Source organism: Scyliorhinus torazame, chromosome 11, assembly GCF_047496885.1.
Source record: "Scyliorhinus torazame isolate Kashiwa2021f chromosome 11, sScyTor2.1, whole genome shotgun sequence".
NCBI lineage: Eukaryota > Metazoa > Chordata > Chondrichthyes > Carcharhiniformes > Scyliorhinidae > Scyliorhinus > Scyliorhinus torazame.
In genome coordinates, this window is record NC_092717.1 from 197,611,088 (window position 1) to 197,623,142 (window position 12,055).

Consider the following 12,055-nt stretch of genomic DNA (forward strand, 5'->3'; position numbering starts at 1 on the left):
ACGTGCAGAGACCTGATTTACATGGCGGATATAATGTCCTTTTAACAGTTCGATCGCGACATCATAGTCCGCCGCCTCCTCGATAAGGGTGTTGATCCCAGGGCTTACCCTTGAGTGCAGGAGATGCAGTTTCTGTTCTCCTGAGGGGGTGCCTCCGGCTGTCTCGAGGTAGCCTTTAAAGCACGCCAGCCAGTGTTTTTTTAAAATATATTTTATTAAAGATTTCAAACAAAATTTTTCCACTTTACAAATCAACATAAAAATAGCACAATAACTGATAAATAACATTATTTAAATAAAATAGTGAACTGACAAAGTAACAAAAAAAATAGTGCTCCCCCCCCCTTCCCTCCCCCCCCCGCCCCGGGCTGCTGCTGACGATCTATTTTCCCTTAACGTTCCGCGAGATAGTCAAGGAACGGTTGCCACCGCCTGGAGAACCCCTGAGCCGATCCTCTCAGCGCAAATTTCATTCGTTCCAGTTTTATGAACCCTGCCATATCGTTTATCCAGGCCTCCACGCCGGGGGGTTTCGCTTCCTTCCACATGAGTAAGATCCTTCGCCGGGCTATCAGGGACGCAAAGGCCAGAATATCGGCCTCTTTCGCCTCCTGCACTCCCGGCTCTTCTGTTACCTCAAATATAGCTAACCCCCAGCCTGGCTTGACCCGGACCTTCACCACCTTTGAGATCACCTTTGCCGCGCCCCCCCAGTACTCATCCAGTGCCGGACACGACCAGAACATGCGTGTGTGGTTCGCCGGGCTTCCCGAGCACCACCCACACCTGTCCTCCATTCCGAAGAACCTGCTCAGTCTTGCTCCCGTCATATGTGCTCTGTGTGGAACCTTAAATTGTATCAGGCTAAGCCTGGCACACGAGGACGAGGAATTTACCCTACTTAGGGCATCAGCCCACAGCCCCTCCAACAATCTCCTCCCCCAGCTCTTCTTCCCATTTTCCCTTCAGCTCCTCTACCAGCGCCTCCCCCTCATCTCTCATCTCCTGATATATTTCGGACACTTTGCCCTCCCCGACCCATACCCCGGAAATCACTCTATCTTGAATCCCCTGTGTTGTGAGCAGCGGAAATTCCCTCACCTGTTGCCTCGTAAATGCCCTCACTTGCATGTATCTAAAATTATTCCCCGGGGGCAGCTCATACCTTTCCTCCAGCGCTCCCAGGCTCGCGAACGTCCCGTCAATAAACAAATCTCTCAATCTCCTAATTCCTGCCCGATGCCAGCTCTGGAACCCTCCGTCCATCCTTCCTGGGACAAACCTATGGTTGTTCCTGATCGGGGACCACACCGAGGCACCCATCACCCCCCTGTGTCGCCTCCACTGCCCCCCGATCCTTAAGGTTGCCACCACCACTGGGTTTGTGGTATACCTTTTCTGGGAGAGCGGCAGCGGCGCCGTCACCAGCGCCTTTACCCTCGTTCCCTTACAGGACGCCATCTCCAGCCTCTTCCACGCCGCCCCCTCTCCCTCCCTCATCCACTTACAAACCATCGCCACATTGGCGGCCCAGTAGTAGTCGTCCAGGTTCGGCAACGCCAGTCCCCCTCTGTCCCTGCTACGCTGCAGGAACCCCCTCCTTACCCTCGGGGTCTTCCCTGCCCACACAAAACTCATAACGCTCCTGTCTATTTTCTTGAAAAAGGCCTTCGTGATCAGAATGGGGAGACATTGAAACACGAAAGAAACCTTGGGAGAACCATAATTTTTACCGCCTGCACTCTGCCCGCCAGTGAGAGCGGCAGCATATCCCACCTCTTGAAATCCTCCTCCATCTGCTCCACCAGCCGCGTCAGATTGAGTTTGTATAGAGTTCCCCAGCTCCTGGCTACCTGAATCCCCAAATATCGGAAGCTCCTTTCCACTCTCCTTAACGGCAGGGCGTCTATTCCTCTTCCCTGGTCCCCAGGGTGTATTATGAAAAGCTCACTCTTCCCCATATTTAGCCTATATCCCGAAAAATCTCCAAACTCCCTCAATATCTGCATTACCTCTGTCATCCCCTCTACAGGATCCGCCACATATAGCAATAGGTCATCTGCGTAGAGTGACACTCGATCTTCCTCTCCCCCTCTAACCACCCCCCTCCATTTCTGAGAGTCTCTCAACGCTATAGCCAGTGGTTCAATTGCCAACGCGAACAGTAATGGGGACAGGGGGCACCCTTGCCTTGTTCCCCTATGTAACCAAAAATACTCCGATCTTTGCCGATTTTTGACCACACTTGACACTGGGGCACCATATCGGAGTCTGACCCAACTGACAAACCCCTCCCCGAACCCAAACCTCCTCAACACCTCCCATAGATACTCCCACTCTACCCTATCGAATGCCTTCTCTGCATCCATCGCCACCAGTATCTCTGCCTCCCCCTCCGCTGGGGGCATCATTATCACCCCCAACAGCCGTCGCACGTTGACATTCAGTTGTCTCCCCTTTACAAACCCTGTCTGGTCTTCGTGCACCACCCCCGGGACACAATCCTCGATCCTCATCGCCAGCACTTTTGCCAGCAGCTTGGCGTCTACATTCAGGAGTGAGATAGGCCTATATGACCCACATTGCAGCGGATCTTTTTCCCGTTTCAGGATTAGTGATATCGTCGCCTCCGACATTGTCGGGGGTAGAGTCCCCCCTTCTCTGGCCTCGTTAAAGGTTCTCGCCAGCAGTGGGGCCAACAAGTCCGCATAATTCCTGTAAAATTCCACCGGGAACCCGTCTGGTCCCGGGGCCTTCCCTGCCTGCATGTTCCCCAGCCCTTTAGTCACCTCATCCACCTCAATTGGCGCCCCCAGACCTGCCACCTCCTGCTCCTCCACCCTCGGGAACCTTAATTGGTTCAGAAACTGTTGCATTCCCTCTTTTCCCTCCGGGGGTTGGGACCTATATAGCCTCTCATGAAAGGTCCTAAACACCTCATTTATCTTCCCTGCTCTCCGCTCCGTAGTTCCCGTTTCATCCCTAACTCCCCCAATTTCCCTCGCCGCTATCCTTTTGCGAAGTTGGTGGGCCAGCAGCCGGCTCGCCTTTTCCCCATATTCGTATCTCATCCCCTGTGCCTTCCTCCACTGTGCCTCTACCTTCCTCCACTGTGCCTCTGCCTTTCCTGTGGTCAGCAGGTCAAACTCCGTCTGAAGTCTTCGTCTCTCTCTATATAGTCCTTCGTCCGGGGCCTCCGCATATCTTTTATCCACCTCAAAATCTCCCCCACTAATCTCTCCCTTTCTTTGCCCTCTTGTTTCTCCTTGTAAGCCCTAATGGAGATCAACTCTCCCCTAACCACCGCCTTCAGCGCTTCCCATACTACCCCCACCTGGATCTCACCATCATCATTGGCCTCCAGGTACCTCTCAATACATCCTCGCACCCTCCCACAGACCCCCTCATCCGCCAATAGTCCCACATCAAGTCGCCAGAGTGGGCGCTGCTCCCTCTCCTCTCCTAATTCCAGATCCACCCAGTGCGGGGCATGGTCTGAAACGGCTATGGCCGAGTACTCCGTTCCTGCCACCTTCGAGATCAGTGCCCTGCTCAAAACAAAGAAATCTATTCGGGAGTATACCTTGTGGACATGAGAGAAAAAGGAGAACTCTTTGGCCAACGGCCTAGCAAATCTCCACGGATCCACTCCCCCCATTTGCTCCATGAACCCCCTAAGCACCTTGGCCGCTGCCGGCTTTCTTCCGGTCCTGGATCTAGACCGGTCTAGCCCTGGATCCAGCACAGTATTGAAATCCCCCCCCCCCCCATGAGCAGGCTTCCCACCTCCAGGTCCAGGATACGTCCCAGCATCCGCTTCATAAATCCCGCGTCATCCCAGTTCGGGGCATATTTACCAGCACGACCTCCTTTCCCTGCAATCTACCACTCACCATCATGTATCTACCCCAGTTATCCACCACTATATTCCTAGCTTCGAACGACACCCGTTTCCCCACCAATATCGCCACCCCCCTATTTTTCGCGTCCAACCCTGAGTGGAACACCTGTCCCACCCATCCTTTCCTTAACCTAACCTGATCCACCACCTTCAGGTGCATCTCCTGAAGCATGACCACATCTGCCTTCAGTCTCTTTAAGTGCGCGAACACACGGACCTTCTTAATCGGCCCATTCAGGCCTCTCACATTCCACGTGATCAGCCGGATTGGGCACCCCCCCCCCCCCCCCCCCTGCACCCCTCCCGCCGACTTGCCATCCCCTGTCCCCTGTTCTAGGCCAGTCCCCCGTCCGGGTCCCGGCACCCATCCATCCCCAGGTGGCGCCTTCCCGCCCCGACCACATCTTTTCTTGCCAGCTCCCTCTCGCTCTCAGCAGCAGCAACCCAGTTGATCCCCCCCCCCCCCCTAGATCCCCATCTAGCATGGTTACTCCCCCCATGATGCTTCCGAAAGTCAGCTAACTCTAACTGACCCCGGCTTCCCCTGTTCTCTCCTTGACCCCCCTGTGCGTGGAACTCTCTTCCTTCCTGCGCCTATCTTCCTGCCATCATCTCCATAGCGTGGGAAAAACCCCGTGCTTTCCTGGATTGGCCCCGCCCCCTATGGCGCAGCTACCCCATTCCCCATCCCCCCACTCAGTCCCTTTTTCCACCGGCTCCCACATTTCTCCGTGTCCCCCATCAAGAGGAGAAAAATTCCCCGTCGATCGTCTCGATACTATAAACCTCCCATTCCCCAATTTACACTTCTGTACATCAACCTCGTTGTCTCCCCCTCAACATCAGTCCCTCAGTTCTAATCCAGTTTCTCTTCTTGGATGAAGGTCCATGCCTCATCCGCCGTTTCGAAGTAGTAGTGCTTGCCCTGGTGCGTGACCCACAATTGCGCTGGCTGCAGCATTCCAAATGTTATTTTCTTCCTGTGGAGCACCGCCTTGGCCCGATTAAAGCTCGACCTCCTTTTCGCCACCTCCGCGCTCCAGTCCTGATTCACTCATATCACCGCATTCTCCCACCTGCTACTCCGTACCTTCTTGGCCCAGCTCAAGACAGCCTCTCTGTCCGTGAAACGGTGAAATCTCACCACTATCGCCCTTGGTAGTTCTCCAGCCTTTGGTCTTCTCACAAGGACCCGGTGAGCCCCTTCCACCTCCAGGGGGCCCGAGGGGGCCTCAGCTCCCATTAGCGTATGGAGCATCATGCTCACATAAGCCCCAACGTCAGCTCCCTCCATTCCTTCGGGGAGACCTAGAATCCGGAGGTTCTTCCTCCTCGAGCTGTTCTCCAGGACTTCGAGCCTTTCGATACACCTCTTATGTAGCGCCTCATGCGTCTCCATTTTTACCACAAGGCCCTGTATCTCATCCTCGTTTTCGGCTGCCTTTGCCTTCACCCCACGGAGCTCTATCGCCTGGGCCTTTTGTGTTTCTTTTAGCCCATCGATTGCCAATAACATCGGCGCCAGCACCTCCTTCTTTAGTTCCTCCACACACCGTTGGAGGAATTCCTGCTGGTCCGGGCCCCATGTCGTCTGGGCTCCATCCGCCGCCATCTTGCTTCTTCCTTCTCTTCCCTGCCGCTGCTCCAGAGGATCCTTCGCAATCTGGCCACTGCCACTGGTCCTTTCCATACACACCCTGGGGGACACCTTCCTTCGTCACCCCACACTGGGTTTGGTCTGAAAAGATTTCCGTTGGGGCTCCCGAAAAGAGCCCAAAGGTCCGTTAAAATGGCAGTGCCGAAACGTGCGGCTTAGCAGTGCATCGCCGCAACCGGAAACGCCAGCCAGTGTTTAAATATTGCAGCCGAGTTCTCCGTGTGGGGGCTGAGTTGTAGGCACTCCGGTTTGATTCGGAGATCCATCCTTCCAGATTAAGTCTAGTCGATTAAATTGATGCACGATCAATTACACTCAAGCCAAAGTGATTTCATAACTGAAGGCTTTCATCGACTAGAACTGTTCCCCAGCAGCTTCGGTACAGAAAGTGAATGCTGCTGGGACAGCACCAGTTTTTATACTCCGCTTGTCAGGGCGGAGCTACGTATCAACAGCCAATGGTAAACTCCTAGGTTTAACCAATGGTCATCAGCCTCTTGGTACAGCAATACCTGATAATACCACAGAAGGGATCACTCGAATCGTGGTCAGATTCGCTGGGTGTAGGTCCTGTTGCCTGGGGATAGTAGAGAGGCGTGCTGTGGCTATTGTCTGAGTCACAGTCGCTGTCGCTGCTGATGCTGTCTGTGGGCGTTCCGGGGTGGAGTCCAGAGGTCGGGGGTGGAGTTGTGGATGTGGTGGGCGTGTTGGGGGAGGGTAGGGATACGTTGGGTGTGAGCGGGGTGTGGTCTGCTGCGTCGAGCGTGATGTGGTGTGCGTGATTGGACTGTAGGCCATATGCCTTAAGCTGGTTAATATGGAACCACACAGTCTTTCCGTTGGGGTACTTAATTTTATAGACTGAAGGGCTTACAGTGTCTGCAATGGAGTATGGACCCGAATACTTTGGTGACAGGAATGTGCTGGGGTTATAGATGGAGAGCATGACCTGCTGTCCTACCTCAAACTCAGTTGCATGCACTGTCTTGTCGAAACAGGCTTTGCTCTGTTTCTTCCTTGTGCCTATCTTACTGCGGCTGCTAGCTGAGCCGTTTTCACATTCTCCACTAACTGTTTGACTGCGTTCTCGTGTGTGAGGGCCGTCACTTCGGGGCTAGTCAAGTACAATCCTAATAAAAATGCTGTGCCTTTCATGGGGCGTCCGGTCATTAGAGTGTGTGGGGTGTAACCTGTGGATGTTGAAATAGTATTTCTCAAAAACATCAGTGCAAAAGGGAGGACTGAATCCCAAGTGGTGTTGTTTTGTTGGACCATTTTTCTGAGGGTGGCTTTTAGGGTCCGATTCATGCGCTCCATGATACCACTTGACTGGGGGTGGTATGCGATGTGGAATTTTTGGGTAATGCAAAATATCGTGAGGACGTTCTTCATGACATGTCCCGTAAAATGGGAACCTTGGTCGGATTCAATGCTGCGGGGGAGTTCCCATCTCGTAAAGATGTGGTGGGTTAAGATCTTTGCGGTGGTCTTTGCCGTGTTCGTTCTGGATGGGAATGCCTCTACCCATTTCGTAAAAGTGTCTATGACGACTAATACATACTTGTAACCATTCCTGCAAGGGGGCAATGGTCCTATAAAATCAATCTGGAGGCCATTAACGGGGCGGGTGTGGCTAAGTTGAGCTTTCTTTGTATATCTGTCCGGATTGTTCTGGGCACAGATAAGGCAATTCTCAACGTAGTGCGTTACATCTTCTTTTAAACTTGGCCACCAACAGGGCTGCCTGATGTGGGCTGTAGTGGGATAAATTCCCTGATGTCCATGACTGTCATGGAATAAACAAATAAGTTGATTCCTGTCCTGTTCAGGAACCAGATAAAGGGTATCTTTTAACATCACACCATCATGTGTGGTCAGTGCATTTTTAAATCTAACATCGGGTGCTGTAAATTGTCCTTTTAAAATCTCCCCGAGATTGCTATCCTGCTTCTGGGCCTGCACTAAATCCTCGATATTAGTCTGCAAGACCTGAACTGCATTCACTGGTGCGCTTTCGGGGGATGTCCAAAAATATCCGTGCCTGGAACCTGCTTTTGCCAGTGCGTCGGCCTTTACATTTCCAGGGGGGGGAGGAACGCTGGTGACTTTGAACTTCAATAATACCAAAGGTCCTGTCCTGTGCTTTCTCTAAAATGTGGCGGAGCAATGGGGCTGAAGGGAGGGGTTTACCGTCTGCGGAAATAAATCCTCTTGCTTTCCACAGGGGTAGGAATTCTGTAAGGCTGTTGCAGACTTAGAGGCTGTCCGAGTATATGTCTGCTGGGCTGGGGAAGAAATCTGGGTGATCCACAATGTACGCCACGGCTGCTAGTTCTGTCGCCTGCGCGCCTCAGTGGCCTGGTAGATTTAAGGAGATCTCGTCTAGGGCGCGTCCCTGCACATCCTCGACATATATGCCGCATCCTGTAATGCGCTTCCCGTCTAATACTGTGGAGGAACCATCCACATATATCCTTAAAAGTGCGCATGTGTCTGTGTGCTCTGGGGTGAACTACCTACCTTTCTGGGGGGTGTCTTCGCAATAAAGGGGCCTGTGTTGTGGTGCGGTGAGATGATTTCACATTCATGGGGGATGCCTGGGTACTGAAGGTTATCGACTAAGAAAGTGTGGGTCTTGGTCCGCTTAACAGTGATGTCCAGTCCCTGCAAAAGAAGGGTCCATCTTGCTGCTCTAATTTCGCTGACTGTACCGTCCTTAAGTCGTCCGTCTAGTAAAAGTTGGGTGGGGGTGTGTTCTGTGAGGATTGTGATGGGGTTTAGTCCGGTTATGTAAGAAAAATACTGAACTGCCCAGAAAACTGCGAGCAGGTGCCTTTCACAGGCCGAAAATCCCTGCTCCACAGGATCTAAAAGTCTGGAGGTGTAAGCCATGGGTCTTTATTGTTCGTGCCGTTCCTGGAGGAGCACGGCCGAAAGGGTGCGGTCTATGCTAGCTATCTCTATAGCATAGGGGGAAAGTGGGTCTGGAACCTGTAGTGCGGGGGCTGCAATGAGGGCTCTTTTCAAAGCATCCACAGCATCCGTATGCTGTCAGTGAAAAATGGAGGGGAGTTGTGGAATCCTTGTGGAAGGCATGTCCACTGTTGATTTTTAAAAGCGAAGGCAAATTTGTGTTGGCACGCTTTTGACAATGGAATGGACCAGAATCCATTACTGATGTCCAAAACCGTAAAGTATTGTGAGATGAGTCCCTGTTTGAGCATGGTCTCGGGACTTGTGGCTACCGTGGGGGTGACTTTGTTGAGTTCCCGGTAATCGATGGTCAGTCACCATGATCCATCGGGCTTTCTCACTGGCCAAATTGGGGCATTATTAGTGGAGGCTACTGATCTAAGTACGCCCTGCTCTAATAAGCTGTCGATAACTTTTGCGATTTCTCCCTCTGCCTCTTGGTGAAATTCGTATTGCTTTTGGGGTCTAGGGGCAGGTCCTGTGATTTGAACGGAACCAGTCATCTGGCCACAGTCGTGTTTGTGGGTCGCGAATGCTGTCCTGTGCTTCTGCAGAACTGCCCTAACCTGCTTGTCTGTGCTAATTGTGGTCGGATCAAACCAAAATTTGCCGACTACGCTAATCTTGTTTGTGTATTCACCTATTGTGAGCATTGCGGGAGCTCTTGCGGATTTTGCCCTTCTCCAAACACATTGGTTTACCGGATCAAATGAAAGGTGGTGGGAGTTCTTAAAGTCAATTCCCAAAATGTGTTCTGCTGTGTGGGGTAGATCGACTAAAACTATGGGGTGCTTTGTCGTTATATTGCCAATCTGAATGGGTACAGGGGCTGTGATGTGTCCCTGCTGTGAGTGGCCTGTGAAGCCACTGAGGGTGATGGTGGCTGTAGTGGGCCACGTGTCTTTCTGAAACATGGTGGAGGAATTTATTGTGGTGCGGGACCCTCCTGTGTCCCAGAGAAATTCGATGGACTGTCCCCGTATCTTTGCTGCAACTACTGGTCGGCCGGACCTATCCCAAAGGGTGTCGCAGACCCAACTTGGAGAGCCCGAACACCGTCATTCCGTTCCGGTCAGGCCCGTCTGGTCTGAACGGGTGCTCACACTATGTATGGGCTCTGTCCTATTCTTATTCAGAGTGCCTGCTTGCTGTGCTCTCTGTGGCTTTCGTGGGGCATTGCATTCTCGTGCAAAGTGTCCTAACTGTCCACAGTTGTAACACTCCTGTGGGGGGCTGTTCCTGCCTTCGTTCACCCATGCGGGGTTCTGGTGCGTTTTCACCGCTTGGATATCTGCTTCTGCCTGCTGTTCCTCGCGTTTCCTAACTGCGGGTTTGTTTTGTATAGACTGCTCCCAGGCGCGGGATAATCTTTTTAAAACCCATTTCTCATTGTGGGCTTCCTCTGAGGGGTCATAGTTGGTACAGGCTTTTTGTCCTGCCTCTGTGGCACGGGAGATAAGGGTGCGGGTCCATTTGGCCATACCGTCTTGGGACAAATGGGCACGTTGTAAATTACCGAAAACTGCTGTGAAATGAATCCACAGGCGTCCAGCAAACGCTGTGGGGTGTTCCGTCTTTTTCTGCCTGCACTTATTCAGGCCTTCTACTGGGTCACCTCTGTTGTAGCCAATCGCATCTAGGATCGCTGCGTGCATCTCTGCAAGGGTGCCTCCTCCTACATTCTGTGGGTCGGGAAGGGCTGCTACGACTGAAGGGTCTACAATCAAAACTGTGAGCTTCACGTGCTCACGCTCATCCAGGCCGTACATGGTCGCCTGCTGCTTTACTCTGGCAAAGAAGTGGTGGGGGTCTGAGGTGGGGAGGAACGGTGTGATTTTCTCGCACGCGTCCCGTAATTGGGTCACGGTTAAGGGGGTGGTGTACAGGAATTCCGTGTCTCCTTCCGATGTGACTGCGGTGGGGGTTACTGGATTAATTGGTGCCTGAACTATCTGCTCTGTGGGGGGTTGGGGCGCTTTTCTCTTCTGGGGCTTTCCTTGTGCACATGTTCCCTGAACATATCTATGCGCGGTCTCATTTAATTCTTCCCAATCCGGGCCGTCTTCTGCATCTAACTGGGATCCAAAGGTGCTGTGGAATCCATTCCGAACTGAAAGCAAAGACTGCAGTTCTGCAATCTGCTTCTGGCACTTTGCGTGATCTAATGAGCTTTGTCTCTGCTCCGTGGTGGCAGCATGGAGTGCTCGTAATGCTGCTCTCAGGTCGCTACACTGCCTTTGCAATGCCTTTACCTGTTTCTCTGTTTCCTCTCTTACCAGGACTGCACGTTGCGTGTCCTGATAGGCCTTTTCGTACTGTGTCGGGAAGCTGCTTAGGTGCGCCACACAAGACTTGTGTGCCCACTTGGCATCATCCACCTCTCCGTCCTTTGCTGCTAACTTCCTTCTCAATTCTATGTTCTCTCTCTCAACCTCACTTACATCGACCTTGCTCATTCGATGTACTCCTTCTATCTCTTTTCGGAGCGTCCGAACGACCTCCTCTGTGCCTCGCAATTGTGCCAAACAGGACACGATTGCCATCGGCTTGCGAGCTTTTCCCAAGCTTTTCTTATGGATCTCTGACAGGTTCTCCCACCAAGTATGTCCCATACTCCCAGGTCCTGTTTCCTCATTGTCAGAGAATTCACTCCAAAGGGGCCATCCTTTCCCTTTGAGATATTTCCTGATCTCCTCTTCCCAAACGGGACACTGACCTACTCTACTGCTGGTCGCTGCGACCACGAATTCTTCAGCATTCATGAGGCGTTGCATTGCCTGCATTGCCATCTTTCCTCTCTAAATACTCTCTTAAAATTTGGAACGAGGGGTACTAAGGTGGTGCTGTAATTACGGGTACGGCTTTCGCTATTTTACGGAATACAAACTCCCGACAGTTTTTCGCAACAAAAATCTATCAGTTTTACCTTATCGCACTGTTAGTTACGTATGCATTAACACGCTTCCGAATTATGAGGATTGATCAGAACTGCTTGAACACGTGTGGTTTTCCTGTTCCCAATTGGATTTCTAATTCAAATTTTGGGTTCTCCCAGAGTGGCTAAGCCACTTCTAAGTCGGGTCCCGGCGGAGTTGCCAGTAATATGTTGTTAACTTTTGGTTGGCTCTTAATTCGTAATTTGCCCTGTTTGTTTAACCTTTGCTCTAGAGTCGCCAGGTATCTTTATGATACCGCCACGAGGTTCAAGTTCAAGTAATGATCAATAACTCAACACACCAATTAGTAAGATTCAAATCAAAACACATTTATTATACACAGTAAATCATTACTCAAGCATAGTCTCTACTTTCTAGACTATTCCTATCACTAAAAGGCCTATACTTAGCTTCGGAATTGGCCCACCAGGTCAGGGGAACAAATGGCCTTTTGTTCAGGTCCTGAGTCTGCAGGATTCAAAAGCTGGTATGGACTTGTAGCTAGGAACGCCTATCTCGTAGCGAGCGTTGACTGGAGACTTACTTGGTTGATGTGGCAGCTTAGACAGGTCACTCTCACGGGTTGAT